Source organism: Canis lupus, chromosome 10, assembly GCF_003254725.2.
Source record: "Canis lupus dingo isolate Sandy chromosome 10, ASM325472v2, whole genome shotgun sequence".
Classification (NCBI taxonomy): Eukaryota; Metazoa; Chordata; class Mammalia; order Carnivora; family Canidae; genus Canis; species Canis lupus.
The window spans coordinates 61,863,453-61,888,434 of record NC_064252.1 but is presented as its reverse complement, the minus strand read 5'-3'; the positions used below and the strand labels follow the sequence as shown (position 1 = coordinate 61,888,434).

At 49.2% G+C, this 24,982-nt stretch overlaps 1 long non-coding RNA gene across 1 annotated transcript; it reads right to left on the bottom strand.

Annotated features, from left to right (window-relative positions):
* Nucleotides 1-13,439: 13,439 nt before the first annotated feature.
* LOC112672974 (uncharacterized) lies at nt 13,440-22,640 on the bottom strand. Its single transcript, XR_003144632.3, has 4 exons — nt 22,471-22,640; nt 18,104-18,281; nt 15,136-15,400; nt 13,440-13,652 (listed from the first exon to the last, which is right to left on the bottom strand). It is a non-coding gene; the product is annotated as an uncharacterized LOC112672974 (long non-coding RNA).
* Nucleotides 22,641-24,982: the final 2,342 nt, after the last annotated feature.

Sequence of the window (24,982 nt, the reverse complement as noted above, 5' to 3'; positions counted from 1 at the left end):
GCTTCCCAGAGTCTATATATTTCGGCCCCTCTGAGTCTGCTCCTGCTGTAATGCCTTCCCCTAGCTCTTGCTTTCTGGATTTACTTGTTTGTAATCGCCTCCCTCTGCCCTGCCAGCCGGGGGTGCAGCACCAAGGGGGTGTGCTGATGGGGCAGGAGGGCCTTGGAGCTGCCTCCAAGGAGGGGAGAGACCACCACAGCCACATCCAAAGTGATATGAAATGTAGAGACTGGAAGGGCTTCCTTCAAGGATGGTCCCTCCCTGTCCACCTGAGGGGGTGGGGGTGACTCTCAGCCACAGGTAATTCCCCACAAGCGCCACTTGGCAGTGTCTGGAGACTTGTTTGGTTGTCACAGATGGGTCGGGATGTGGAGGGCTGCTACTGGCATCTAGTGGGTGGAGGCCAGTGACGTTGCTAAATAATCCTGCAACACAACAAAGATTCTCTGGCCCCAGAAGTCAGTGGTCCTGATGGTGAGAAATTCTGTTCCAGGATATATACCTTTTACTGCAGATCACTGACAACTCAGGGGGTCAAAATGGACCATCAGCAAATAGTAGACCAAACTGTTTTGTAGTTTGGTCTTCCCCATAAACTATGTGTGGCGGGAATCTGGCTCTTCAGTGACTACCACTCCTACCCCCTCCTGCCCCTCACCCACACAGGTGCAAAGGCTGTTAGGACAGTGGGTTTAATGGACACGATGTGAGACAGAGGCCCTCCTCTGGCAGGGACACTGGGCTCCGAAAGGCCCTAGCCATGCAGAGAATCCCAGGTGCTGGAATGGTGCTTTGTTGGGCAGATCCCGAGCACAGGAGCCACTTCCCCAGAGCAAAGACCCCCAGCGCTGTGAATGTTAATGCAGTGTGTTGATGGAGATGTCCACACCCGCCCAAGCTGCTGGACTCTACAGTTCAAGTCCCAGAGGTAGTGACGGACGCCCCAGATTCCTGCCCTCTGGCCTCAGCTGGTCCTTCATACCTCCTGGCCTCCCTTTGGGTCACCTTCTGATTGTGTGTCTGCCGCCTTCCCATGGCAGCTCCCTTCTATGGCGGCCCCAAACCACCCTTTCCACCTTCCCTCCTGCAGATGGCCGAGCCTCTGGCTCTCCTGAGATTAGTAACAAGATAATCACAGCTGCTATCATTTCTTCCACAGCTGCAGGCCCCAAGCTGACGCAGTGTAGGTGTTCCATCCACAAGGTCAGTGTCGCCAACCCCACTTTGCAGATGATGGGACCAAAGTGTAAAGAGCCCTCTCGCTCTTCCAAGTCACAGTGCAAGCATTTGGCCCCAGGACTGCCCATCTCCAGTAAGAATTCCCTATACTTCTCTCTTCTTCTGAAAGTCTGTCTTGATCCCTAGGTCTTGGAAGAAGAAAAGTTCTCTCAACCCAGTTTCCTCCCCAGTCTTGATCTTGGGATCGTCCTGTCTCCCGGTGCATGCCAGTCCATTGACTATGGCCTTCCTCGCCCTTCCCCTGCACGTGCATCCGGTCTGCCCTGCCACCCCACACACTCCTGCCTCCTTGGCTTCCTTTGCTTCACTGTCAACTCGTCAGAAGGAAGAGTCTTGGTTTGACCCCGTCTTCTGTTCCCTCATGCACTCCTCGGTCCATCTAGTCACCTATTCCCTGGGCAAAGCCTTATTCGCTTCCCTGGCTCTGCCTTTCCTTCAGTCCCCTTGCCTTCCGGGACAGGCACGGCGCCTACCTCTTACCCTTTAGTTTCTTGGTGCCTGGGACAGCATCCTGAAATGCAATAATGATGGTGATGACCTCACATTGAGAACTGGACCCAAACCAGACAAGCCCTTCCAGGGGACAGAGAGGAGGGCTGAAGTAGGGCTCCCAGGGAAATTCCTTTGAGCTGGAGTTCTGATCAGCTTCGCGACGACACACTGTTGCCGTTTTTAGAGCAGTGATTACCAAATGGAAATACCCTACTTCACCAGAGACTGAGCTCTGAAGTCACTAGCTTCATATCTAAATGTCATTCGAATCTTCACTGTAACCAAGGCTCTGATCAGCAGAAACACATGACTATAAGCTAGGGGATTCAATTCCTGTTTTTTCTTCCTGTTTGTCCTCTGCTAAAATAAAAAAAGAAATACCTAAAAGAAACTTCTGGTTATGGTTATCCTGATAGTATATTACTCCTACATACGTGCAGATGAATTAAATGAAACAATATTTTTTGAGCCATTGGCATCAAATGCCATCAGCTTTAAAAAGGCAAGTACGTAACATCTGGGCACGAAATCTGTATTTGATGGCAAAGATCCCTTCTCTGGGTCATTGCGTTCTCCTACCCTCTCCATTGAAATGTCTATAGGAATTTCCATCAGTTGGTATTAGTAAGCCTCTAACATTCGTCTATGTTGGTTCCTTCCTTCGTTCGACAAATATTTATCAAAACTCTGCTCAGGCCTTGGACAAGATGCAGCGCCTGTCCTCGAAGAGTGTGGTTTAATCTGGCATTTACAATTCAGTATGATGGGTGCTGGACAAGATAAATGTAGGATGTGGTAGGAATATTTACACAGACATCCCCGCACACCCCAGACTGGGGGGTGGCTGGTCAGGAACAGTTTCCAGGAGAAAGTAGTATCTAAGGCAAAACCTGACTGCATTAGGTAAAGCCGGAGGGATAAAGTTAGAGGAGGGGTTGTCCCAATAAAAGAGAAAGCATTCTAGGAGACTCATCTCAAGAGAGAAAAAGACCTAGAGACAGAAAGGAGAGAGATTTAGGGAACTGAAAAGAAGTTTGTCCTTATTGAATCAGAGAAGAAGAGGCTGGAGAGAGACTTATATCAATGTCATAGCTAACACTTCAGGTATATAAGGTGGGTCCTATTGCTATCCACTTTTTACAGATGTGGGAACCGAGGCACTGAAAGTTTAAAGTTACCTGCTCAGGGTCATCTGGCCAGTATGTAGCACACCCCGGTACATGTGTGCCCTTCACTGACACAATACTGCCTTTGAGAGAATTTTCCAAACTCCTTCGCAGCAATAGTTTGGAGATCCCAAGAGAAAAGAGTAGAGGCACTGATATTTAGTGGCATGTCTATGTGGAAATCTTAACCAAGAAAAACCTGCCCTCCCTCATGTGCTTCCCTCTGTAAATTAAGTAAGATTAAGGTAGAGGTATTGCTCTTCTGGGGAGAGTTTTCATTTTAGATGGAGGCGGGGAGAGGGTGGGCAATAAATTTTGAGTACCCTAACTGGTAGGGTGGGACAGAGGGAAACATTTTGGGATAGGATCCTAGCCTGTGCCCCTAGTGGAACAGCTATATAAGGGACTACCTAGTCATACTATCAGAGGCATCTTTTTAGCGTAAGAGTTGGTATGGATCATGAAATTCTTAATTTTTTTCTAGAGAATGACTTGCGCTTTTGAAGGTTGTACATTAGAAGGCCTCCCCACTACCTCCCCAATACTAATGACATAAGTGAACATTTCTCAAGTTGACTCAGGAAGTAAGTTGGCTTATTCAGAGATAGCTGAGTTTTGTCTAATTCAGTGACTGAACTAGAACAAACAGCTTCATATCCCTCTCAGGGGGGAGCCAACAGGGTTTAATGCCGTAAACTTTGCAGGCAGAGACTTCAAAGTGGTGAAGTGTGTGAACAGCTCACCCAAGCGTGGTGCATGGTGATAAGACTTCTCAAGACCAGAGAGTTTCTCATGGATAATTACCTACTAGTTAGATTCAACTTTGAGCCAATGAGAAACCCAGCATTTGTTTATGACTAATTCTTCCTAGAATAAAGAATTCAGTTTGGAAAGTACTGTATACCATGCTTCCTGAATCAGATGCTCACTTTTCCAGTTTCATCCCTGTTGCTTAGTTCCTTCTCAAGAGAGTAGACAGGGATAGGTAAGATTTCAGTTGCTGAGACTGGCTTGAGTTAAATGGCCATCTTGGAATGCCTGGTGGCTCAGTTGGTTGAGCATCCAGCTCTTGATTTCAGCTCAGGTCGTGATCTCAGAGTTGTGGGATTGAGCCCCAACCTTGGGTTGAAATGGATGAGGACTGAGTTATTTTCCTTGTTTATCTCCAGCACTGGTAAAGTTAGGGTTCATGTGTGTATAACTGGATTGGATTGGAAAAGGAGCTTTGGAGAAACTTATGGCCAGTAATGGCCAATATGAATATAAATGTATTGGTTTAGTTGCCTAGTTAGTTGAGTAGAGGCGATGTATGTGTTTCAGATCCTTGTTTATACCAGTACCTAGAGAACTCAAAATCACATGGAAATCAGATATGGTTTATCTGTTGGAGCCCTCTACTCAAACCATTACCCATCACCCCACCAAAAAATGGACAATAGTTTTATTGGCCCTTTTCCTACTATTCAAAGCTCCTTCTTCCACTTGGCCAGATCTGATCTTGCTAGTCCTCTCAGGCATATGGACAGAGAGTTTGGTTAACTTCTGCTTGTTGAATTATTATACAGATAATTAGGTGATTCGTTATCTTGAAAATTCAGGAATATTGGAGCACCTGGGTAGATCAGTCAGTTAAGCATCTGACTCCTGATCTCAACTCAGGTCATAATCTCAGGATCATGGGATCAAGCCCTGAGTTGGGCTCAGCATGGAGTCTGTTTGTCCCTCTCCCTCTATTCCTCCTCCCATGTGCTCACTATCAAACAATAAATAAAATCTTAAAGAAAATTCAGGAATGTCATTTTATATAATTAACACTTTCTTTTCCCATTGGGACATAGGCTGTCCCTGTGCTTTAAATATGTATTGTAATCAGAATCACAACCATTAGCAGCAGCCTTTATCCTTGTTTGTTTCTCTGTTGCCATTGGGTCTACTTGTCACTGAGGCTAGAAGTATGATGTGGCACTTCAACCTTGAGGTCATTGAGAGAGTGAGGGGGGGAGGAGAGGGAAAGTGAATGACTAAAGGAAACCAACCCTGACCCAGCCAATGGTTTCAAGAATACTGGAACAATGATCATGCCGTGGTGGGTCTCATCCCATAAACAATTATTCATTCAAATAGATGGAGACTTTTATGAGCCATGCATTAGGAGGATACACGGTCTGACCCTGAGCGTTCACATTTAGGACTCATCCCAAAGTGGGTCCAGCGAAGGTGCTGAAAAAGCCTGAGACTCATCTACAGTCAGCTACTGTTTCCTCTTTTCACATGACACAGTGGATGGTGTGACTTCTCCACACTCCTCTGGCCTCAACTGGCCTATAGCAGTAAACTATAAGGGGACAGACTCCCAATGACTTAGATGAAAGAGGGGATTTATTAGGAGTCTCAGATAACAGGAAGAAAGTTCAGCAGCTCAGCCACAGGAAGGGCAAGGGCATCAGCTATGACAGATCCAGGGAATCCGTGTCTCCCTCCTCCCTCTTCCTCATCCTACAATCCTCCTTCTCCAGCTAAGTCTTTGCAAAGGAGACTTTCTTCTTTTCCTCTTCTGATGGGGGTCCTCCCCATGATGGTGGTGCCACAGCCTCACACTTCCCAGGTTCCAACCCTCTCTTTCTCTGTCTCCCTGGCAGCCTCAGTCCCTGACTTGGCCATCCAGTGCTGGAGTTCCGCAAGGCCCTGCCCAAGTTGCTCTTACTCCTTAACTCAGAGATCTCATTCATGCCCACAGCTTCAACCATCATCTCTACTTAGAGGATTCACTAATTTATTCTCTACCACAGACCTTTCTCCAAGCTTTCCAGTGTGCCCAAATGCCTCCCCAGCATCTACCCTTGGGAATCTCAAAGGCATCTGAAACTTTCCCCTTCTTTCTTCCATATTGTTGGAAGTGGCAATGTACCCAGTTGAAAAGACTATATTTTCCAGCTTCCCTTGCAGCCTGGGAGGGACAATGGGATGTATGCGGAAGTAATGATGTTGAGCTTCTTGGGAAAGTCCTCTACAAAAGGCGGACTCAGCTGGAAGTTTTGCCATTTTTGCCCTTAAGCCTTCCTCCTCTTTCTGCCTGGAATGTGGATATGATAGCTGGTGCTACAGTGGTCATCTTGAGACTATGAGGAAATTGAAGATGGAAACCAGCACTACAAATGGCAGAGAAAATGGTGAAAGGGGCCTGAGATAAAGATGCCTACTTCCTATAACTTATCTTACTTATCCTTACTTCTTCCTGATAACTTATCAGGAGGGAGAAATGATAAATTTCTGTCTTATTGAAGCCACTCCTATTGCAGGTCTGTCTAACTAGAACCAAACACAATTCCTGACAGATATAATGCACTCCTTCTACACCTCCACCTCATTGGGCACCAGACCCCACTTCATTTCACTCTTCTCCTCTTTTCACACTGTTCTCTCTCCATATACTCATCATGCTCTCCCCTGCCACTTAGTCTTCTAACCTGCCATTCCTGATGCCTCAACATTACTTCCTTCAGGGGACCATCCTCGACCTGCTGCATCAGGCCAATTCCCCTGTTACAGGTTCTCAAAGCACCACCAGCCTCTCTCTCATAGCAACTGTCCTCATTGTAATTTTAGAGTCTAGCAGGAGGGACTGTCCTCTGTCCCACCAGATTATAAACTAGGGAGCCAGGGACTGTGTCCCTTTTTTTCTTTTTTTAATTACCAGTGTATCCCTTATACCCAAGCACAGTTTTATAAGTGCTCACCCCCAAAAGAAAAACAAGCGCTAGAAAGGAATTTCTCAACGCCCCCCCCCCCCCCAGCCCCCCACCAGCCATATTTTAAAAATCTCAGAGAAGAGTACTGACTAGCTTAGGTAGGTCCAAGTTTCCATCTCAGAACTATGACTAAGAGCAGAGTCTGTGAGAACATAGCAGGCTCTGTTCAAATCACATGTTTGGAGCAGGGAAAGGAACAATCTCCAAAGAAAGATGAGGCGATAGGTACATGTGACAATAAATGCTTATCTGTTTGAGGCCATCCGTGATGCTTACAGTAGCCTGATTTTACTTGGAGCGTAACCTGGAGGATGGAAGGGTCACAATATAATTTGGCTCAGGGCTTGTATGTCCTGGGAGGGGGCCTGGTCCCCAGACTCTTGTATGTAGTGAGAGAAAGACCTTGATACATTCCCTCAGGGCCTAGTCTCCATTCACTGTCAGTAGATAATGACAATAAGAAGGAAAAACTTTGTTCTATCCAATCTTATGACTTCCATTTAAGTCAACAACCGCTTAAAATATAAACTCTTCCCTTAAAGCCCTTCTTCCCCTTCTGGCCCCTGCTACCTTTTCTGCTGATTCCTTTCTTCCCTTCCATCTCCCTCCACCACCATCTCCTCCTGCCTTCATTAAACCCCAGTTACTCTGGCCTCCTTTTTCTCAGTGCCCGAGCTCACTCCTGCCTCAAGGACTCTGCACTGCCATTCTGCCTGGAACTCTCTACCCCTAGATCTTGGCAAGGCTGGCTCCTGAGGAGGCCGAGCCAGCAGGGCTACTATCAATGCTACGTAGTCAACCTTGGTACTGCACCAAGATGCCAGACTGCAGGTCAAAATTCAGTCTCAGTGCTGCCCACCAAGCTGTGTGTTCTGAGAAGGGGTCACATTTTTTCATCACCAAAGAGCATTTTTGGTTGCATCTGGCTAGAGGAGAGATCTTGATTTACTTTGAACACAGCCATGTAAGGCTGGTGGTGGCCCATAGCTGCAGGGCCTTCTCATCAAAGTTGGAAAATTATCTTCTCTACTGGATGATGACCCTAGGGCTGAATTGACACCAGAGCCCAATAACTTGAAACTGACTGACCGTAAAGGAGAGAGAATGCCACGGGGCAACCCTGAAAGGTGGTTCTGTCTCTGCCAAGTGTCAGTGCTCTTTTGGTTTAGTCACTTCTTTACATCATGTCTTCATTGATTTGTAAATACATGCTGAGTTTCTGTCACGTGCTAGGGAGGGATTAGTGGTGACCAGCCTCCATCTGTTGGGAGATTAGTCTAGGAGAGAGATAGAAATCAAATAAGCCCAAGAAAGAGAGGTAGGTGGAGCTTTGAGAGCTCATGGTAGGAGGATTTGACCTAGGTTCGGGTGGGGTGTTGGAAAAACTTCCTTGAGGAAGTGACTCAAGCTGAGAATGGAGGGCTGAGTAGGAGGTAACCCGGCAGAGAAACTATGGGACATGTAGAAGGTGGGCTGGTCCCTGAGGCCTGGGCCCGGCTCTGAGTACAGCTCATGGTGGTGCCCAAAGATGTTTCAAACCCTACTTTGGGGCTTGTAAGAATATGCTTTTATTGAGATACCTGACTGGCTCGGAGGAGCATGCAACTCTTGATCTTGAGATTGTGAGTTCAAGCCCCATGTTGGGGGTAGAGTTTACTTAAAAAAAAAAAAAAAAAGTCAAAAAATATGCTGGGGGTTCCTGGGTGGCTCAGGCAGTTAAACACCTGCCTTTGGGATCCCTGGGTGGCTCAGCATTTTAGCACCTGCCTCCAGCCCAGGGTGTGATCCTGGAGTCCTGGGATCAAGTCCCACGTCGGGCTCCCTGCATGGGAGGGAGCCCTCCCTCTACCTGTGTCTCTGCCCCCTCTCTCTGTCTCTGTGTCTCTCATGAATAAATAAATAAATAAATAAATAAATAAATAAATCTTAAAAATTAAAAAACAAACAAACAGCTGCCTTTGGCTCAGGTCATGATCTGGGGGTTCTGGGATCGAGCCCAGTGTCTGGCTCCTTGCTCAGCAGGGAGTCTGCTTTTCTGTCCCCCTCTCCCCTCCATTTCTATGCATGTGCACGCGCTCTCTCTCTCGCTCTCTCTCTCATAAATAGATAAAATCTTAAAAAAAAAAAGAAAGAAAGAAAGAAAAGCTGTTGTTCTCTGGGGTAACATTTGCAGATATTCTGGTAAGTCATCTCTCGGGGTCAAGGTGGAGCATGACGTGGAGGCAAGCCAGAGCAAGCTCCTCTGCTCCCGGCTGCTGATACGTGTTTCTCTCAGCCTGTGCTCAGTGGCCTCACATCGGTAGCTTGAAACTGGTCACAGTAGGGATATTTACACTAAGAAAATTGGCCAACAGATCAGGGCTTTATTTTTCCTCTTGGAGAGCCGATGTGGAACTTTCACTAGCATGCCCCTGGGCATGAATGGCCTCTCCCAGCCCCCCAGAAGTTTTTCAACTTCACAGAGCACCCCAAGTGTTCTTGAAAAGGTTGGAGCTAGGACAAAGTGATATGGTGGCCTTTGGATCCAGAGATGGCTGCTGACCCGTCCGAGGTGGAGCGTGATTTCATGAATATTTCCTGGAAGTTGACTTTTAAAAAACAGGCCCACCTAAAATGCTGTAACCTGAGGGTGATGGAGGTGGTTGGAAGTGGCTGGTTGGCGCTGGGGCTGATTTCCTTCCTGGTCAGAGTCTGTCCCCACATCCTGTGAGCAAATGGTCAAGGCACTCAGGATCTCTTCCTCCCTTCTGAGGACTAGTTGTTGGTTAGTAGCATAGACAAATAGAAATTATGTGTGATTTGGACCCACTGCTTTCTACCACCTGAGTGGTTTGGGGAGGGCTTGACTGAGATGATGGGCCTCCTGAGAACGTGATCTGTCTTAGTCATCCTCATGGTTCTCACAGTATCTGACCTGTTGCCAGGCACACCACCTCTCACTGGATGCTGGCTTTCAAATTAGTTACCCCATGAAAGAGAACCCAGAAAGTTTACACAGCTAGGTCTCCTCCTCACTCCAGGTGTCTGCTTGTCCTTTTTTGTTTGTTTATCTTTCTGGCAACTTCTATTTACCCTGCTAAACTCAGCTTGGGGGATCTCTGAGAGGCCTTCCCTAGCTCTCAGAGACCGGGGTGGGGGAGTGGTGGTGGGGAGGCCTGCACTACACACGGTATCCCCAGTACTTGTCCCCCCGGGTGGTTCTACTCATTTCATCCACTGTGAGAGTCCATGTCTTGTTCGTTCCTTTGGCCCCAGCCCCTGGCACACTGTTTGGTGCAAAATAGATGCCCAGTAAATATGTGATGTATGACTGAGAGGCTGAAGCTAGTATGAAAAGAAGCTTAGGGATCCCTGGGTGGCGCAGTGGTTTGGCGCCTGCCTTTGGCCCAGGGCGTGATCCCGGAGACCCGGGATCGAATCCCACGTCGGGCTCCCGGTGCATGGAGCCTGCTTCTGTCTCTGCCTGTGTCTCTGCCTCTCTCTCTCTCTCTCTCTGTGACTATCATAAATAAAAAAAAAAAAAAAAAAAAAAAATTGAAAAGAAGCTTAAATTTCAGAAAAGATTGGGGGCACCTGGGTGACTCAGTTAAGTGTCTGCCATTGGCTCAGGTCATAGTCCTGGGGTCCTGGGACAGAGCCCTGGGTCAGGCTCCCTGCTCAGCGGGGAGTCTGCTTCTCCCCCTGCTTGTGCTTGCTCTCTCTCTGTCAAAAAAAAAAAAAAAAAAATCTTAATAATTTCAGGAAAGATGGGAGAACGCTTCCTCTGCCTGCTATATAGCTAAATGGCCGAAATATGCCACCTTGGCACAAAAATTAGTCTGAGCTGAAGGCACTTGAGAAGAAACAGATACAAGAAAAGTTTTCTGCCCTCCATTTGCCAAAAAGCAGGGTAAAAATCTGTAAATGTGCTGCCCTCAACCTCTTTCCTGAAAGGGAGAGAAGTTAATCACTGAAGATAACTGTAAACAACTGTAAACATTAAGGAGGGCACGCATGAGGTAATGAGCACTGGGTATTATATAAGACGGATGAATCACCTCTATCTCTGGAACCAATAATACACTATATGTTAATTAATTGAATTTAAATACAGTTTTAAAAAATGAAGACAACTGTAGACCTCTTATCAGCTTGGCGGTGGCCCCCAGAGAGGGACCTCAATCACACGCCTTAGGATTGGTCTTTATTTTCCAATAGTTTCCCTCACATGTTTGCCTTCCCATGGTTTGCTGCCCTAGAAACTCACAGTCCTCTTCTCTTTCCTGTCCATTCTCTAAAAATTTCTTTTTTTCTTTTTTGTGAAGATGCTATATAAGCTCAAGTTCTTTTTTTTTCTTTTTTTATAAGCTCAAGTTCTAACCACCCCTATGAGTTAATAAGCTTTTTTTCTTTTTTTATAATAAGCTCAAGTTCTAACCACCCCTATGAGTTACTCATCACTAGGTACTCTTGCATATGCAATGTACTGGTTAATAAACTTGTTTCTTTTTCTATCTTTACTTTGTCTTCTGTTGGCCTAATTAACAGGACCCCAGGCAGAAAATTGAAGAGGACAGAGGGTGAAAGATTATTTTCCTCTCCTACATATGGCACAGTATCCTTAAATTTTTTTTCTCTCTTTTAATCCTTACAACAACCTCATGAAGTAAATTCTATTATTCTCATTTTACAGAGCAGGAACCAAAGATGGATTATTAAGTAATTTACCCGAAGTCACACAGCTCTCAATAGGAGGCGCTAGTATCTTTGCCTTCCACTACATAGAGATGGAGGGTGGGCTGGAACCAGTGTACTCAATTGCAGCAATTTAAAAATGTTTAGTCTCAAGGCTCCAGGGTGGCTTAGCCCGTTAAGCATCTGACTCTTGATTTCTGCTCAGGTCATCATCTCAGGATCATGAGATTTAGTCCCTGCTTGGGATTCTCTCTCTCCCTCTCCCTCTGTACCCACCCTCCCTCTCTCCCCTTCTAAAATAACAACAAAACCCCAAATTGTGTAGTCTAAGTGTCCCTATTTTTGCCTTTTTTCCTTGCTTTCAACATCACTGCCTTCACTCCTAGGGGTCAGTTTGTCTGTACATAGATTCAATTTAAGCTTATAGGACACTGGAGTCTATCTCTGTTGTACTCCTCACAGCTTTTCAGGGGGACATTTTGCTACATTTGTTATATTCACTCCAAGTTCTTTAGGTTTACAGAATGGGAGCATATACCAAGGAGCTAATGGAGCCAGTAAGTATCTACTGTGGAAACTCTTGACCAATGTATTTTAGAGCATTTTTCCGGGACAATCTGCATCAGAATTACCTGGGAGGTTAGATAAGATCTGTTTCTCAGCCCTCCCCCCACCCCCCACCCCAGAGGCTAGGTTTCTGGAAGGGAACCTGGAATCTACATTGTAATCAGGCACCCTTAGTTGAATTTTTCTCGAGGAGCTTTCAAGGACCTGTCTAAATTTTTTCTTTTTAAGATTTTGTTTATTTATTCATGAGAGACACACACAGAGAGATAGAGGCAGAGACCCAGACAGAGGAGAAGCAGACTCTATGCAGGGAGCCCTATGTGGGACTCAATCCCGGGGCCTCCAGGATCACACCCTGGGTCTAAGGCAGGCACCAAACTGCTGAGCCACCTTGGGATCCCCTAAAATTTTAAGATATAATTTACATAGAGTTAAGCACACATATCTTAAGTGTATAGCTAGAATTTTTATGTTAAGTACTCACATTTCAACTTGTTTACACCTGTGTAGCAATCAAGATAGGAAATTGCCCTTGGAGTCTTCCTAGTGGTACCTGCTATTCTGACTATTACTGTGGGCTAGTTTTGCCTTTCTTGAACCTCATAGACACGGAATCAAACAGTATATGCTCTCTTGTGTCTGTTTTCCTTTCACTCACGTTATGTTTTTGCAATTAATCCATTTTAGGTGTAGCGGTAGTTCCTCTTTATTGCTGCTAGTATCCCATTGTGTGAATGTATCATTATTTATTTTATCAAAGATCACTTAGATTGTTTCTAATTTTTGGCTAATACGGATAAAGCTGCCACAAATATTCTTGTACTGGTCTTTTGGTGAACACAGGCACTCCTTTCTCTTGGTTTTGCCTGGGAGAGAAATCACTGTGGGCTTACGGTATGACTTTGAGAGGTAGGTAGATGGGAGTTTATATACAACCATGAACAAGAGATGCGGTGTTGGGCAGGATGTCAGCTGTCCCCTCCCAAAGGAAGAGAGTGCCATGGTGGGGAACTCAGTTGCTGATTCTAGTTCATGTGTTCTCAATAGGGGGTGTTGCCCCCAAAGCGGTGAAAATTGTTTCTTGAGGGGGGGTGCAGAGAGAGGTATATGAGAAAGACTTAGAGATACAAATCATTGTAATATCTGAGATATACTGATAGATAATAATGTCACAAGGAGAAGGGTGATTAGGGGAAAACACATCTGATAAGGCTCCTTAGGGAGTGATAATGAAAACAGCTTGAGCAACATTGGTCTAAACCTGGGTGGTCTCCAGCTTCAAAATCAGGAACCTCAGGGGATCACCTTGGTTTCTGGTCAAGGAGGTAAGTAAGGAATAAGCAAGGCTACTCAGGGATGCCCAAGGGAAAACACAGCTCTGCGTGTGTGTGTGTGTGTGTGTGTGTGTGTGTGTGTGTGTGTGTGTTGGGAGGGGTGGGGCTTGTAGGTATTGGGACACAATCATACAATCATACAGACTCTGAAAGGACTAGTCAATAAGCAGAGTCCATAGAACTCGTGCTCTAATCAATACAGGGGTCAACTGGCCCATGAGAGGAAAAGTTTATTTTATTAGCACCTTTTGTTGAGGGAGGAAGTGATGAATGTCTCCATCAGCCCTGCTGGGCGTCGTGTAAGATCAGATCTTGCTTGGAGGAAGCGCGGAACCACAATACAGCCGCCACACTCATGGCTTCCTCAGCACACCAGCACTCATTGTTCTCCTTTAACTCATGCGTGATGTTTCCGCCCCAGCAGGCTTTCCCTTGTGAGCAAATGGAAAGAAAGTAAAAAATCTGGAAAGAATGAATGCATCAAAGAGAGAGCAGACACCATGAATCAAGCCAGAGGGGAGATGCAAGTGGGCCCTGGACGCCAGCTGGGAAGAAGGGGGGCTTAACCTGTGTCCTCTGTCACCAGGTTCGCTTTCTCCTGAGGAGCATGTGGTCAACTGTGAGAGAGGGCTACGGGACAGCGTGACCCGCAAAGCCCAGGCACTGCCTGCAGCCCTGAATGACACACACCAGCTGTGTGGTACACTGGCTAAACCCACTCAGGAGCTGTGAGGCCCTAGCCAGTTCCATAGCCTTCCTCAAGCTTTTTGTGCCTGGGTCTCCTCAGGTGCAGAATGGGGGTGCTCATGACTTCCCTCCTGGTGGAGTTATGAGTTTGAAACTAGTGAATATATGTCAAGTGCTCGGGAACACAGCTTAGTGCTCAATCTCTCCTATGTGAGCCTTGATCTTTACTGTTATTTAGGGCGATTGATAACTGCCCTCAAACTCTTCTCACACTAGGGAGGGTCCCACCCTCTGATCTCGCTCTTCCTTTCTCTCTCTATTTCTTTTCTTCCTTTCTCTCTTTCTTCCTCTCATTTATTCATTCATTTTATTTTTAAGCAATCTCTCCGCCCAATGTGGGGCTTGAATTCATGACTCCAAGATCAAGAGTTTCATGCTCTACCTACAGGCAGGCACCCCTAATTTTTTTTCTTTTAGATTTTTATTTAAATTTTTAAAAGATTTTATTTATTTATTTATTTATTTATTTATTTATTTATTTATTTATTTTAAAGATAAGATTTTACTTATTTATTCATGAGAGACACACACACAGAGGCAGAAACACAGGCAGAGGGAGAAGCAGGCTCCCTGCGGGGAGCCTGAAGTGGGACTCGATCTGGGGACTCCAGGATCATGTCCTGAGCCAAAGGCAGACACCCAACCGCTGAGCCACCAAGGCATCCCTAAAAAATTTTTTTTAAAGATGTGATCTCTACACCCAATGTGGGGCTTGAACTCATAATCCTGAAATCAAGGGCTGCGTGCTCTACTGAGCCAGCCAGGTATCCCCCTAATTTCTTATTTAACTAAAAGGTTGACAGGCGAGTAGGATTTTAATAGTGTTCGCCTGTTCCTCTCTAGACTTGAGGCAGGGATATTGCTGCCCCCTTGGGGTTGTCATTTCTTAATTGACTTGTTTCCTCCTTCCCACTTCTCTCCCACTCAGCAGCCTGGCTCCAGAAGGGGGAGGTGGTGATAACCACTGGCCTTGGGGTGGGGGCGGGGTATGTAGCCAAGAGGAAATTTTGATTGAGCCTGATGACTTATGAGTCATTGTACACTTGGCTCAGCAGGGTGAGGTCACAGCATAGACAGTCTAAGCTCAGGTCTGTTTAACCAAGATGGGGCTGTCTATCACGTGAGGGACACCCCAGGGCTGTGGAAGGAATCATGGGCTGTGCATACCACATTTTCTTCCTTTCCATGTTCTTTTGGTAAAAGGGATATGATGACAGCCGGGTTCGTGCAGATATAGGTAGGATTGGTTCATCTGGGGCTGGGTGGGTGTGATTTTCAGGGGCCCAGCTTATCTGTTCTGTGTCCAATTTCCCAGTGATCCTTCAGTCTTTCTATAAAGCCACTGGATGATTTGTTCCGAGCATCACAGGAAGTAGACTCCGTGAGACTGGTGCGCACAGGGCTTGCTGGGGAGTGCTCTCAAGATCGACACCTGTGGGGGGAGGGAAGGAAGCAGGATGGACACAGGGAAAAGTTGAACTTCGATGCGGTCATGGCAAAGGCTTCAGCCAATACCACAAGGAGCTCTGAGCTAGGATGGTCCTTCCTTTTTTATTATTTTTTCCTTTTGCGTCTGGTTTATTTCACTTAACAAAAGGTTTTCAAGGTTCATCCATGTTGTAGTATGTATCAAAATTTCATTCCTTTTTGTCTGAATAACATTCCATTTATGTATAGGCCACACTTAAAAAAAGGTTTTAGGGGCACCTGGGTGGCTCTGCCTTCAGCTCAGGTCATGATCCCAGGGTCCTGGGAGGGAGCCTGCTTCTCCCTCTCCCATTGCCCCTCCGCCCCCCCACCCCATTCCTTCTCTCAAATAGTTGAACTAAAAAGTTTTCAACATAGAGTATTATATGAATTTCAGTTGTACACTCTCATGGTTCAACAATTCTATACATTGCTCAGTGCTCATCATGATAAGTGTACTCTTTTTTGAGGGGTGGGGGGTAAGGGCAGAGAAGGGGGAGAGAGAGAATCTTAGATGGGCTCCACACCCAGTGCAGAGCTCCTTGAGGGGCTCAGTCTCACAATCCTGAGATCATGACCTGAGCCAAAATCAAGTCAGAGGCTTAACCCACTGAGCCATCTGGATACCTGGTAAGTGTACTATTTAATCCCCTTATTTCACCCATCCGCCCACCCACCTACCCTGGCAACCACCAGTCCTCTGTATTTAAGAATCTGGTTTTTGTCTGTCTCTTTTTTTCTCTTCTTAAATTTCACAGACGAGTGAAATCATACGGTATTCGTCTTTGACTTATTACCCTTAGCATAATACCCTCTAGGTCCATCCATTTGTCACAAAGTTTGTTGTCACAAATGGCAAGATCTCATTCTTTTTTATGGCTGAGTCATATTCTGTTTTGCCATATATATATATATATATATATATATATATATATACACACACACACATATATAAAATAATACAAATAAATATTTTATTTATATTTATATATTTATATTATTTATTTATATTTATATTATTATATATATATATTTCACATCTTTATCTGTTGCTCATCTCTCGGTGGATACTTGGGTTATTCCCATATCTTGGCTACTATAAATAATGCGGTAATAAACACAAGAGTGTATATATCATTTCAAATTAGTGTTTTAGTTTGCTCTGGATAAATATCCAGGAGTGGCATTACGGGATCATATAGGATGGCTTAAAAACAGAGTTCAGGGAAGGCTCTAACCCCTGCATTGACCATTTGGTCACAGGCTGTGGTGGAAAGGGGAAGTGGCCCTGGGTGAGGCGGCCTCTTTATGCCAGGGCAAACCTTGAAGATGCAGCTGTGGGCGGCCAGCTGCCAACATTCCCCGCAGCAGGGGTAACGCAGGCCGCATCCTGACGGGAGAGCTGGGCCATGTACCTCAGCATCCTCCACACTGACGTGGGCGGTAGACCTTTCTGCCTTGTGCCACCCGTTCAGTTCCTTCCCATTCTCTAAGATGTGCAGTGGATAATGTCTAAGGATATAGATTTTGAAGTCTGGGAGACTCGTGTTCAAACCCTAGATCTGCTGTTCATTTGACAATATTTATAAAGTACGCTTCCCATACTGCTCAAGGCACCGAGCATACAGAAGTGCTAACATCCCTGCCTCTGGAATTTCTGTTCCATGGGTGTCAGGGGGACATAATTTAAAAGTATACATTTCAAGTATATGATATATATGATTATGATATATATTATCTATAATGTTGAGTGAAGTGGAAAAAAACTGAGTGTGGGGGTTTGGGAATGGTGGAAGGGCTGTTCTGTGTAGAGGCCATGGAAGACCTCCCTGAGGAGGTAGCACTTGAGCAGAGACCTTTAGAGGGGAAGGTGTGGCTGTGCAGTGGTGGGGGAGGGGAACTGCCGTGCAAAGGCCCTGTGGAAGGAGCAAGCGGGGAGTATTCAAGTGGGGGTGGGGGGGGAGGAAAAGGGAGGAGGTATCTGGGGGGAGGGGGGCAGGAGCAGGAGAGAAAACCCAGACAGATCTGTAGGAAATATCACAGTAGGCCAATCCAGGGAGACAGAAAGGGTGCTGAGGCCCAGGGAGAGGGGAGACAGGAGTATGGCTGCAGGAAGCAGGACCTCTCTTTGAAAGGAGGAAAGCGCTCCAAAATTCACTGAGCGGATGGCTGCACAACTCTGTGAATGTGCTGTGATCCATACAATTGTCCATATTAAGTAACCCAGATATATGTGAATTAAATTCTGAAAAAGCTACTGTAACAATCAGAGAAGGGGCTGCCAGGAGGTCAGGTCATGCCGACCCGCTGGCCCTCGTGCACATCTGCGCCCTCACTCCAATGGGAGCCCTACTCGGAGGCTCTAAGCAGGAGAGCGAAGCAGTTGTAATTACGTTTGGAACATCCTCCCTGGCGCTGTGTTGAGAAGGGGCTGAGGGGTGCAGGTGTGGATGCAGGGAGGGAGGAAGGAACTTTGCAATGGTCCAGGTGGGTGGTGCTGGGGGCTCGCGGGCAGGGCCTGGAAGCGAGAGTGGGTGGCGGAACTTAGACACCCCTTGGTGGCGGAGCTGACAGGTGCCATAGGATGGCTGTGCATGGCTGCGTATGGGTCCGTGGAGAGAGGAGTCAGCTTTTTAGTCTTAACTGGTAGAGGGAAGTCACCACTTACCAGGATGAGGACAACCAGGGGGCGACATATTATGGGAGGAATCAGTTTGGTTTTGACTATGGTAAGGATTCAGAAGTCCAGTAGAGATGCTGCACAGGCAGCTGGGAGTGGGGCTGGAGATGAAATGTGGGGGTCGTCAGCATGGTTGCAGAACTTGGTCTTGAAACTCGTTGAGAACCTAGGGAGGAGTGAAGACCTAAGTCACAGACAAGGGTCTGAACCTTTGAGCCTCCGTCTCCCAAACCATGGAAGGTCTGCCCTGCACGGTTGTCGGGAGTGTTGGCAGATGCACGGCAGATAAAGTGCTCAGGAGACCAGCTCCCCTCCCGCCACTGCCTTTCTGATCTCGGAGTTCCTCAGGCAGACTTACTGTCTGCTCAGTGTCTTCGCCCTTTTCGTTTAGTTACTTTACGCAGCTCGGAGCTGAGCGTGGACTGTGAATCAGCCGCTCTGCTAGGAACATCAGCTACTTAAAGATCCTGGCTCGCACTATCTGCCCTCCGAGGGTGTATCTTCCAGCGGAGAAAACTGAAAACCGCATCAACCTAATGATAACCTATGTCAATCCCGTAGGGTGGTAACAGGCGCAACACTGGCCTGGGGGTAGGGAGAGGTTGGCTCAGGCTGGAGAGATTTGTGAGGCCCTCACTGAGGGAGCAGAACATGAGCTGGAGCTTGAGAGTTGAAAAGGAACATGCCGGGGTAAAATAAATGGGCTATGTTGGGAGGTGGACAAATGGGGGTGGGATGGAGGGTAATCCTGGCCGATAGGGCAAGAGCAGAGCCACAGAAGTCCTTTGTGGGGAAAGCATGGCATTCAGGGGCCACCCAGATTGGCTTGAGTCAGACAGGGGCAGTTGGCAGAGGGCACTCCATCATACAGACCTGCACCCATGGGCGCACCCCGAGTCATCTGGTCACCTAGAACCGCTCCCCTCTGAACCCAGGCCTGGGGCCTTTTGCTTTTCTAACTCTTTACCCTATCAGCTCATCGGCTTCATGGAGACTGCCACTTTTTAAAAAGGATTTTATTTATTTATTCATGAGAGACACAGAGAGGCGGAGACACAGGCAGAGGGAGAAGCAGGCTTCCTGCAGGGAGCCCAATGTGGGACTCCATCCCAGGACCCCAGGATCATGACCTGAGCCACCCAGCGCCCCATTTTCTGCCTGGCTAATCATGACCTTCCAAGCACCTCTTGGCCCCCCCCCCCCCCCCCCCCCGCTCCCCACCTCCATGTGATTCCTCCCCCTGCAGCCCATCTCTTGCTAGCATCTTCAACCAATTCGCCTCTTTGGCTTTCTACTCCTTGATCTTATCGACTCCCAGGCCTGGTCATTTCGACCACCTCTGTCCCTCCTATTTCAGGGCGCGGAGGTAGCTGGACAACATTTCCTTAACTGCATGTGGCGGCAGCGTCAACTCTGCTGTTGCCCATCTCAGTTGGGTCTTTAAGGGCGGTGGTCCACCCCTTGCATCCTTGGCCAGCTGAGTTGTCTTCCAGAGGCCACGGCAAACCTCTGTTCCTCGTGTCTGCTTGTTCTCAGCACAGAAAACAGGCTTTTGGGTGCACGCTCCCCCAGATGTCTGTCTTCCCCGAATACCAACCTTCTGCTTCTTGTTAGTTATCTACTGCCACACTCCAGGCTCTGTGGCTCGAGGCAACATTTGTTGTCTTATGGTTTGTGGACACCGGCTGTGGCTGTGGTTTAGTTGGCGCCTTTCCTTCAGGCCTTCTCGTAAAATTGCAATCAGGTGGCTGGAGCTGCAGTCCCCTCAGTGTTTGCCCGGAGGGAGGATGCTCTCTCTGAGGTCTCCCGCCCGGGGCCCCTACAGAGGGCTGCAGCTGCTCCCCCCCCCGGGAGAAGCAATCTGGGGCAGAGCAAGACTAGAGGGCCCAGGACAGAGGCCGCAGTCTTTTTATAACCTGACATCACAAGTGGCAGCCGTCGCTTGCACAGCTTCCGTTTGTTGGGAGTGAGTCAACGAGTCCAGCCCCCGTGGGAGGGGAGGGGGTGACACAAGCAGTCACTGGGCAACTGTCTCAGAAGCTGCCGACGGCCACCTGCCCCCTCCTTTCCACCGTCCTACGTGTGGCCTGGGCTACTTCCCAACCTGGGCAAGCGCCCCGTCTGCTCCATCCGGCTCTGGAGTCTCTCCCGTTGCTCCGTTGGCTTCTTCCCCCTCCACCAGAGGGCAGGTTCAGGAATCTCCTTCGTCCCCGTGACCTAGACCCCTGATCCTCCCCACTCTTGAGAACATGACCTTTCTCCCCTGCATTTGCTTCCGCCTCCGTGGCCCTCTCTGCTGAGGTCCCCCTAAGGCCAGCTGGCGGGGCCACCTTCCAGCCCCTTCTTGGCCCACACCTGCATACTTCCTGCTGGTCGCCCTCCTTGCGGGCGGCTGGGCCCCTGCCAGCTGCACCTTGTCAGCCCCTCTTTCCTCACTTACCCCCGAGTCTGAGGTGGTCCGGGCTTGGCTCCTGGAGCCCTACCCTGAGTGCTCCCAGCACCGCCGTGGCCCCACGACAACTGGCTGGGTGGTGGATCTTAGTGGCCCACCTGCCAGGTGAAGGAGGCCCCCTTCGTGGCTGTCTCACTCCGCGTCCATCTGCACAGAGCCCCATCCTCCTGAGCTGGCAGGGAATGAGTCTCAGAACTGTTAGGTCCACCCTTCCTCGCAGGGGGTGGGTCACCGGGCTCGCTCCTCCTGTGAGGCCCTTCTAGGCGAAGCCACTGCTCTTTGGCTGGGGCTGATGGTGGCTGAGATATTCCCTGGTCCAGCCACATGGTCCCTCCAGGTCCAGCACCCTCGCTGCTTGGGACAGACGGATCTTTGGCAAAGTGAGTGCCCCTGGGCCCAGGGTCCAGCCTTCCTAGTGACACTGGTCAGTCGCCCTCTCTGGAGGCTTGAGACACAGCAGCATCCAGACCCCAGCCCTCAGGGACCTGACATTTCCTCTCCTCTCAGCCCCAGGGTCCAATGTCTTCTCTCTCTCTCCTCTTTCTCTCTCTCTCTCTCTCTCAATCTCTCTCTCTCTCTCTCTGTCTTCTCTCTCCTCTCTCTCTCTTCTCTCTCTCAGCGCCCTCCCCAGGACACCAAGCACAGACAACCAGCGATGGCTTCTCCACCCTGCAAAAACATGTCAGGAAAGGGAGTCCTACAGGCCTGACCACCTGCTTGGAACACAGGCCATGGGAAAGTGCAGCAAACAAAACATACATTAATATTGTTTGGGGGGCACCTGGGGGGCCCAGTCAGCTCAGTGTCTGCCTCTAGCTCAGGTCATGATCCCAGCATCTTGGGTTGGAGGCCTGCATCGGGGAGCCTGCTCGGTGGGGAGTCAGCTTCCCCCTCCTGCTCATTCTCTCTTTCTCTGTCTCTCAAATAAAATATTTTTAAAAATATTGTTTGAGCGTCTGGCAGTGATTTCCGCAAATAACACTTTCTCCCAGCCGAGTGAGTCTGTAGGAGACGAGATGGAGATCAAGACATTCACTGTTACCTGTTATGGATAAAGCTGATTGGAGGCTGTGGGTTTAGGTTTGCTCCAAGTGGTTCAGTCTAAAGACCAACCTGCTGCAGCCCCAGGGGAGCCTCTCAGCGTGGGGCCAAGCAGATCCAGGGCTTGAACCCCCAGGGGCCAGGCCAGCTTGGTATCTTCCCCTGCTGACCCATCAGATAAGCCGCCCCCTCCCTGCCTCTGTAGTAGGAGAACCCCTCTCGTGAGGCCCACGGCCCCCTAACAACTATTTCTAAAGACAGCCCCCGCCCCACTGTGAGATCTGGACATCCAGACAAGGCCTCCCTCCTGGGCTCCGGGCCCGTATCCCTCCCCGTCTTACCCCCCTGGCCCACGGTAGCCACCAGGCCCCAGCCCCCAGCCTCGCCCTCTCCCTCCCCAGGAGGAGCCTGCCTACATTTCCAGCTGCTTACACCTTTTCCTGAAGATGCACCTACTGCGCCTTTCACACCCCCCTCCAGCAACACCTACTATCCAGAACCCTCTTCTTTGCACGGGAGGTTTATCTCTTTCCGCCCTCGCCCCTCCCCCAGCTGGCCGCCTGCCCGCCCAAGCCCCAGGTGTCCTACAACAGGAGGTTATCCTTCCCTGACACCACCTGTGCTCCCGGGGGCGGCCAGCTACCCTGCTGGTCTGCAGGGTCCGGCCGTGGGGGGAACCAGCTTAAAATCCTTGTCCGCGGCCCGGATGCCTAGTTCGATGTCTAGGGACTAGTAGGGGCTCTGTGAACACTGAGGCACCAAGGGCCTCCTGGCTGCTGTCTCCCGCTGGGCCCATCAGATTAGCCTGGTCAGACCCATGTCAGCGCCTCTCCCCTCCATCCCGCTTCCCCATCCCCTTCACCTGGTGACCCTGTTGCAGCCGATTGGCTCAGAGCTCACAGGGAATTTGCTGGTGCTTTCCCTCTGGTGTGCTCAGCTGGAGGCAGGCAGAGCGTCCTGTCTCTGCAGGCAGTGAGTGGGCCCTGCCGGAGGAGGGCTGCTTTGTGCAACCTCAAGGCCTCCTACAAATCGGGCTGGCTCGCCTGCACTTCCTGTGCTCAGGGAGATTAGATACGGCCTCATCAACGCCGATTGTTTCTTCTTTGCTTAATATTTGAAACTACCGAGTACCAGTTGCCATCCTAGTGGGTGGCTCTCAGAAATCCCCTCTTCTCTGGTCTCTGACTTCTCGTGAGTTTCAAGAAACCAATCTGTTTGGAAAGAACCGGCACTTCGAAGTTCTTTGAATTGCTGAGAAGCCCTGGCAGGAAGTGACTTGGGATCTGGGTTGGCCCGGCCTGTCCGGCTCCCAGGGAGGTGGGGGTCCTGAGGGGCCGGGGCATCTGGGATGGGGTGGCTTCCGGGCCCCCTGTGGCCGGTCTGACGGATCCAGTCTGATGTGACATCAGAGGCAGGCCGGTGGGGCCTGGGGGGGTGCACCCCGCAGACAGGGGGGCCCTGATGGGGCCTCCTTTCAGCCTGGCCTGTGCTCATCTGTAAGTGGATCGGGGAAAGCGGGAAAGCTTGGAGAGTTGAAGGAGTCCTACACGCGCTCTCCAAGTTGAACACCCGTTCTTTTTTCTTTTTCTTTCTTTTAAAAAAGATTTTATTTATTCCTGAGAGACACAGAGAGAGGCAGACACAGGCAGAGGGCGAGGCCCCTGATGGGGCCTGGATCCCTGACCCGGGGTCACGCCCTGGGCCGCCCAGGTGCCCGGGACCCCATCCTGGGAGGTGGGGGCCGGATGGGTTGTGGTGCAGACCCAGTGCCTGGGCCGCACCCACCGGGCTGGGTACAGCCGGGGCTTCTGCACTGCGTCTCCCAGTCCATTTAGCGGCGCTGGGAGGCGGGTTCTATCGTGATCCCCACTTTCCAGAAGAGAGGACGGGTGCAGAGAAACCAAGTAATTTTCACGAGCTCTCTCTCCCCTCACTCAGGGCCGAGGCAGCCTGACCGCAGAGCCCCTCAGCCTCCACCCCTCCTTGCCTATGAACCAGGGGCTCATGCTCCCCCTTGACAGGTTAGCAACCTGGAACCCAAAGAACTTAAGTCACTCCCCAGAACTTAAGTCTTAGGTCCCCCAAGCAGGAGGGACCCAGCTGAGGTCCGGTCTGTTCCGAGGCCTACGATGTCCTCTTACTGCATCCCGGAGGGAGAGTCCAAAAGTTCTCCTAAGTCTTCCTTTCACAAAAGAAAAAGCCTCCTCTTCCTCCTCCTCCTCCTCCCATTCCTGATTTCTGCTCCCCAGAGCAGAAAATTCAAAAATTTCAAATTCTTAAGACTTTTCTCCTGTTATTTCTAAATCAGGTGCCTACACGATTCTAGACTTCAGTTTTAGATATTTTCTGCTTACCGCCTCCGAAGATGAGGATTTCACTCTCCACCCACTGTAGATGCAGTTTGGGGCGAGTTCAATATTCTCTACTTACATCATCATGACTACGTGAAGGGTCGCAACCAAGCCATGTGATATACTCTAGAATATTTCATTTTCATTTAGCTTTTTTTCAATTCCCTGAAATTAACGTGTCATTTAGAAAAGTTTACTTGAGGGATGCCTGGGTGGCTCAGTCAGTTAAGCGTCTGCCTTCAGCCCAGGTCATGATCCTGGGGTCCCAGGATTGAGCCCTCCCCCCCCCCGCTGGGCTCTACCAATTCCATTTTCCTCCTGCTCCAACCTAAGGAATGCTGCACAGAGGTTATTCTGGGACAACCTGTCTGTCTGTCCATCCCATTGGTAGAACCTTGCTGGTCTCTGAATACTTTGATGTTTGCAGCTTCCCTGTGAGGTTTGAAGGGCAAGTGTCTCCGACGGGTGAGAGCAGAGAGGGGAGAGAGGGGTTGGGTGTCCCCCACCCAGAAGCAAGCGGCCAGTGGGCCCAGAACTGGGCTTCTTCGCCTTAGCCAAGGGCTGTCGCCGGGAGGCCAGTGTCCCTGCAGGTTGGCACAGGTGGCCGGGTTGCTGCTGGCCAGGCAAACATCCCGAGTTCCAGACTTGGGGCTCCTGGGTGGCTCCATAAGGCGAGCATCTGACTCTTTGTTTCGGCTCAGCTCAGGATCTCAGGTCGGAGGATCGAGCCCCAGCTCAGGCTCCGAGCTCAGCAGGGAGCCTACTTCTCTCCCTCTCCCTCTGCCCCTCCCCGTGCTGGCTCGCTCGCTCTCCAATAAATCAGGAATGAATGAATGAGTGTTCCAGACTCCATGGAAGAGTGCTAGGAGGCAGAGATTGGATTTACACCTCCAACTTCTTTCATAAGTGGGAGACACAGTTGAACACTAGGCTTTGAGTCATATTTCCTGAGTCTGCCAATTAATAGTTATGCAATTCGGAGCTGATCGCATAATCTCTCTAAGCCTCAATTTCCTCGTTTGT